This window comes from Apaloderma vittatum, unplaced genomic scaffold (assembly GCF_000703405.1).
Source record: "Apaloderma vittatum isolate BGI_N311 unplaced genomic scaffold, ASM70340v1 scaffold484, whole genome shotgun sequence".
NCBI lineage: Eukaryota > Metazoa > Chordata > Aves > Trogoniformes > Trogonidae > Apaloderma > Apaloderma vittatum.
Window position 1 is genome coordinate 10954 of NW_009710704.1, and position 6562 is coordinate 17515.

The following is a 6562-nucleotide window of genomic DNA, read 5'->3' on the forward strand; positions in this document are numbered from 1 at the left end:
CGTGAAACTACATTATGTACTGCCTCAAACCCCAAACTAATTATTTTCATATCACCATTGCAATTTAGATGAGTGTTTCCTCTCCCAGTCAGAATTTTTTCCCTTAGAGATAGTGATAGGGAAGGTACTGAAGTATTACTATGTAAACCAGAAAGAGGTGTAAACAATCTATTCTTTGCATAGTGTCATATTTTACAGCTTAGAAGATGTAAGGCAGGCTGGAGAGATATCAGCTGAAAATAATATAGCAAAGCCCTCATATCAGTGACAGAAATAAGAGCGATGAAAGGTTTTCTCTAGATAATGCAAAAGGAGATCCACTAGGCACTCAGCAAGATGTTGCCAATTGCACTGACTTTTAAAATAACATTTATAAAGAAAAATGTGACCTTCACATTGCTGCAATATTAATTAAGTTTTGCCCAAGGAAGGTGAGAGAAAGTCCAAATGCACACAGAGGATGTGACAGCTTCCTTATGATGCTCAAAACTCTGTGAGATAGTGAGCACTTCTTTCTAGCAGGGAGCACGACTTGTCTCTGCAGCAAATTACCAGAGAAAGTGGACCACTTCTGATGCCTTCGAGTCAGCTTGGTTCCTTTCTGGAAGAAGTGTTCTATCCAAACACATATTAGAAAATTCAGTGACAAAATAAATTTGTCACACAATATAGTTTATGCTGTGTGAGAGGCAAATTAAATTATCTCATGGTGTCCTAGCCTTAACATCTGAGGGCTTGTTAAAAAATTGCACAGAAAGATTTAAAAGTTCAGAAGAGTAGTTTATCAAATATAGAAAGATAAACAGGCATAGAGATCATTCCCCTTTTGGATATTCTAAAAGTGGATTGACAATTGTGCCTGATTTTCCTTGGTAGGTATTCTTCCCATGCTGCTTAATCTGGTGTGATACACCATTGTTGCACAGGGGATCTTTAAAGTTAGAACTGAAATACAAAAACATATCAACATCAGACAGTTGGGGCTCATCCTTCCATACCTTCAGATAAAACTTTGTGCGTCCTTGATTTCAAAAGAAAAGGTATTTTAAGATGGGAAGTAATTAATGTCTTATGGATGAAGCTACAATTGAGGCTCATAAAACTGGCTGCTGAGTTTCTCTTCTCCATTAAACTTTTGCAGTTTTACATGAATAACTATTAATGACTCAGTACATTCTAAAATGATCAACATTTTAGTTAATATACTTATTCCAGAATTTTTTCTTCATCAGGCATTTCTTCTCTACTTTAATATCATGCATTTGTAGACTGTTTTTTAAAAATGCTATTCACGTTTCTTTCACAGTATTGCCATAACAACCATAATTTTTAGATAAATGATAGTTGTTCATAAATCTTTGTACAGAAAAGCTATATTTCAGAATAACTAATTATAGCATTTATCAATAGCCAATTTAATACCAATAGACAATCACATGCTCAGGCAATGTCTCTGTATTCATCCCTGGTAGTTCATCCCTCCTTTTACCTTCTACATGGGGGGCCGATTAGCTCAGTGGTTTGAGCACGGTGCTGGCAACAAGGACCAACACCGAGGTCGCGGGTTTGATTCCTGCTCGGTCTCCATGTGTTGCCAGGCCTAGTCGAGAGGTGGCGTCCCTGCCCAAAACAGGGAGGTTGGACTAGATGATCTCTAAGGTCCCTTCCAGCCTAGGCCATTCTATGATTCTGTATACTTACTTTTCATATTTAAGCTCAGTCAGGGGCTCCTTGTTGATCAGTGCTGGCCTTCAGCCATGACTGCAACTCTCTGCAAGTTTAAACGGACTGTTCTCATGCTTTAGGAGGTCATTTTGAATATCAACTAGTTCTCCTGGGCCTCTTTGCCCTTCAGGGCAATATCCTACGGGATCCCGCCAAGCAGATCCTTAACAAGCCCATATCTGATCTCCTCAAGTCCAGGGCTGCAGTTCTTGCTTACTTTTCTCAGAGTTTTAAACTTGAGGTTTCTGCTGTCAAGGCTGCACTCAGCCTTCACAGCTCTGACTGCTTCTTCCTAATTAATAAGTAACCAACACGAGGTAGTTGGTTTGTTGAGTGCCTGTGCAAGAACACACTCCAGAAACTATACCAACATGTTGCCCTTTCAAAAATTAGCAGTGGGGTTAAAGTCCCCCATCAGTACCAGTGCCTGTAATCATGAGGCTTACTTCAGTTATGTCAAAGGTTGTCTTGATCAGTCAGTCCAAAACATATAAACTGATGGCAACTGTTTTCACCTTTTTTCTGATTCTCAACCACAAGCTCTCAGCTGACACTGCACTTGTCTGCACACATCTAACCTACTCTTTTGCCTAGAGTGTCCATCCCATCCTCTCTATCATTCCTAAAGGATCTAGCCACAGAATTCTCCATTCATGTTATTCCATCATCTCTTCTTAATAAAAAGAACATAGCTCCAGAACAGTTCACAAGCTTCTAAGTTGTTCTTGTTCCTTCCCAGGCTGCCTGAGATTGCATATAAACACCTGTGATGGTCCTTTAGTCACGAAGCTTTCACAGCAGGGGTAGGAGAACTTTCTGAATTATGCTGAGGCCTGGGAAGTGCTTTCTTACTTTTGTCTCCACGTACCTTTGGGACACTATTACCATCCTAAGACAAATCTAGTTTAAAGCTCTCCTCACTAGGTTAGCAAGCCTGTTGGTAAAAAAAGGTTTTGCCCTCCTTTGCATCTTCCCCATGCCTTTTTCTTCCCAGAAGAACTTATCTTTCATAAATGATCCTATGCTCTTAAAAGGTGAAGTCCTACTTCAGCATCAGCCATGCAGCTCTGGTTTTTCTGATCGACCCTTTCCAGTGAGGGTGGTGAGACACTGGAACAGGTTGCCCAGAGAAGTTGTGGAAGACCCCTCCCTGAAAGTGTTCAAGGCCAGGCTGGATGGGGCTTTCAACAACCTGATCCAGTGGAAAGATCACTGTCTGCGGCACAGGGGTTGGAAGTAGATGATCTTTAAGGTCTCTTCCAAAACAAACCATTCTATGATTCTATGACCCTGTTACCTAAACTTTTCCCTTTTACCAGCAAGATCAACACCACCATCTGCATTCTCATACTCTCCACACTCACCTCAAGGCCCTTGATATCGTTCATGGTAACTAAAGGTCTCCACAATAGCATCATTTGTCTCTACATGGATGAGCAACATGAGATAAGTGCTTGCGGACTGCATGAGCCTCAGCCCTTTCTCTGCAACATTGCAGACCTGAAAAACCAGCAAGCAACAAATGTGCCAACACAACAAATCAGTTGTTTTTCCATCCCCTGCAGAGGTTAGTCACCAACTGCCAGCAGTCACTGTGTGTCACTGTTTATATTATAGTTGATCACTATATACAGATATAGGTATGCATTGTTTTAACTATAGCGACATTCTTCACAAAGAGAATAGGAAATCCGGAGTCATGGCCCATTAATTAGAACTTAGAGCTTTGAGCTTTCAGAGCATTTTTGTTTCACTTAAGTGCCCTTTACTGTACCTTTCAAAGGAGACAAAATACTCAGGAAGTGGTATTGAGCTGTGGGAACTCCCCCTTCTTGGAGTTAATTGATTGCTGTTGGATAGTTGCTAGTGCCGCTACCTCCTGTTAGAGAGCTAAATTGATTCTGCGTCTCCTAGTAGGTAGGCACAAGATAAGTCTCCACAGCAAACAATACAATAATTTGACTCTTATTGGAAATCCCTGCAGAGAGGCTATGGAATGAAAGGACTCAGAGGAAGAATTATCCTCTTACCCTTCCTTGAAACAAAGCTTCAGGTCAAGGAAGTAGGTTGGAAGCCCCATGGGGACTGTTTTATGCTCAGGCATATGCTGCATCTGTTCAGTGAGAGGAACAGTTTCTACGTACTCTTTTAATTCTTTCAATAGGGACTTAAATATTGTTGAAGGCAGCATATTGCAATGTTGTCTAGTAAAGATGTCCCAACTGGGAAAAATATTCCGTATTGTATTGTTGACCTGCTCCTTCTTGCATTTGTCCAGAAGATTTATGCTACAGCTTCAGCCAAAGGGAAATTATTTTCCAGTTCAGCACTAGTTAAAGTGCTGGGCAAAGCTTTAATCCAGTGTACATCTGCTTTGATTCTCATTCTGTAAGAATCAGACATACTTCTTGATTTCTGCTAGTTCCTGAACTCATTCAAAGAAATGATAGAATCATAGAATGGCCTAGGCAGGAGGGACCTTGGAGATCATTTAGATCATTTTAATCCAGCCTCCCTGTCGCCAGGGACGCCACCTATCGACTAGATCAGGCAACACATGGGGACCGAACAGGAATCGAACCTGCGACCTTGGCGTTGTTAGCGCTATGCTCAACTGACTGAGCTAACTGGCCCCCTACTGAGCTAACTGGCCCCCTTAAAAGGCAGCTACAACCCCACTCCACGTGGGACTTGAACCCACAATCCCTGGCTTAGAAAGCCAGTGCCTTATCCATTAGGCCACTGGGGCCGAGAATGTCATCACTATGATCCACTGGATCCCTTCTCTCCCCCTCCTGCAGTAGTAACTTCTCAATTTAAAAATTAATCTGAGGCAAATCGATGAAATAGGTTGATTAATCTATAAAGTAGATTGATTAATCTATATAGATAAAAAGATTTTGGGGAAAAAACAAGACATTTTGAAGTTGTTTTTTTTTCAGTGTTCTTGAAAATTTTAGTTTTAGTAGATATAGAAACATATATGTATATATATATATGGAAGTTTTGCTACTCGGAGATGTAGTAATTGAAGTGCTTGGCAGACCTAGTCTTATGTAAAGTCTATCTAAACAATGCTGAACACCTAATAGAAGACCAGATATGTAACTTGAAAAAAATCAAAATACCTCTATTTAGATACAATAGCAAAATTCTGTCAACAAAAGGATCTGAAATAGCAGACGTTTAAAATAAATAAATAAACAAAGCCTTTTATCTAGAAATTAAAATACTTTAGTGCAAGCATTGTCCTAATACTAAAATGAAGCAATGTAGCAAATCCTTCAATAATCAGATTACCTTTCACTTCTTAGTAATACCAGGGAGCACTGGACATCTTTTATGTAGGCTTTTCTATCAACAGGAACGTTGATCTTTTCTCAGAGGTGCTTTGGAAAGCAATCCCAACATATATCCATAAAAATGAACTTCTTGTTTATTGTTTTATGAACAATTTTTATTGCCTATTTTTGGCATTCTGGTAATGGTAATCCTAAATAACTTCCTATTGTTCTAGAAAGTGAGGATTACAGATTGGTATTTACTTCTTACAAATAAATAAGAAAAAAAAGAAAAAAAATGATGGCTGTTATGATTCAGTAAATGAACAGCAAATTAAGCCCTACCATCCTGTAAAAGCTGTAGTTATTTACCTATATAGCTACATATTCCCTGCAACAGTTCTTAAAAAGGGAAAATACGAATAGAATAACATCCTTAGTATTTGTGCCAAACAGACAAAAAGAGTGAGAATGTCAGAAGCAATCATCCAAATATGAATTAAAGCATTAGCAAATTTATATCAGGAAGTCCCAGGATTATTTCTCTGTCTCAAACCTCCTTCTGTGTTAGTGCTTTATTCATTACTAGTTTGAACTAAAAAAAAAAAGCACCAGCAAAAACACAGAGTAAAATATAGCTTTTGAATATCTATAACAAAAATGTGTGATGAAACTAAATGCACATGCAGAGTTTATCCTTCATAATACATCTACAGATTCCAGGCTATTGGTATCAGTGAGAGTTTTGCTGCAGATTGAGACGTGTATGGCCCATTGTATTAGACTGAGAGGACGAGCGGCCAAAATGCTGCTTAACCACAGGAAGTTTTGCTTCTTATATGAGATGGAACAGCAACAGAGAAGCTAAAAGAGGTCAACAGGCATGAAGTCTACTAGATAGATAGACAGATAGATAGATAGATAGATAGATGGTAGATAAATAGATAGATAGATAGACGGACAGATAGACAGATAGATGTGTGTGACTTTTCTGTCATTCTAAAAATATATAAAGTCTAGTTTCTACTGAGAAGTTTTGGGTTTTGTTGTTGTTGTCTGAACCCCTCCTCGACACCCAACCTCTGCCCCAATCTCTACTTTAATACATATCTTTAAAAGAAGTATGGCAGATTATTGAGAAGAATAAGGAAAGAACATATTCCTTGTATTCTCTACTTCTAGTAGCCAGCCTAGACGAAGGCATAATTTTGTTAGTCCTGTGAATGGAGTAAATGTCGTGTTATTATTTTGTAATAAATAATGAGGTATATGTGTTAAAAATTGCATCCACATGTTATAATATTAGGACCAGTCAGAGGCTACCAAGTTTTCTTTCCAGAGATATGTCCCTCAGAAAAAATAATTTAAAAAAAGGATCCAAATCAGATGCTGCATTCTTTTAATTAAGGAAAGTTTGCAGTCAGCAAGATATTTAAAATCTACAGCCATCAATTAGCTGTCCTGTCCGTGGGCTGAGTTGAGAAATAAATTGTTTGCTAGCACAAAGCTCTCAGAAGACAGGCATAAGTTGCCTTTTTCACTTTGGAGCTTACCCA

The 6562-nt window shown here is 38.9% G+C and overlaps 1 non-coding gene across 1 annotated transcript; it reads right to left on the reverse strand.

Moving 5' to 3' along the window:
• Positions 1 to 4401: 4401 nt before the first annotated feature.
• On the reverse strand, positions 4402 to 4474 carry TRNAR-UCU. Its single transcript has one exon. It is a non-coding gene; the product is annotated as a tRNA-Arg (tRNA).
• Between the last annotated feature and the right edge of the window lie 2088 nt (positions 4475 to 6562).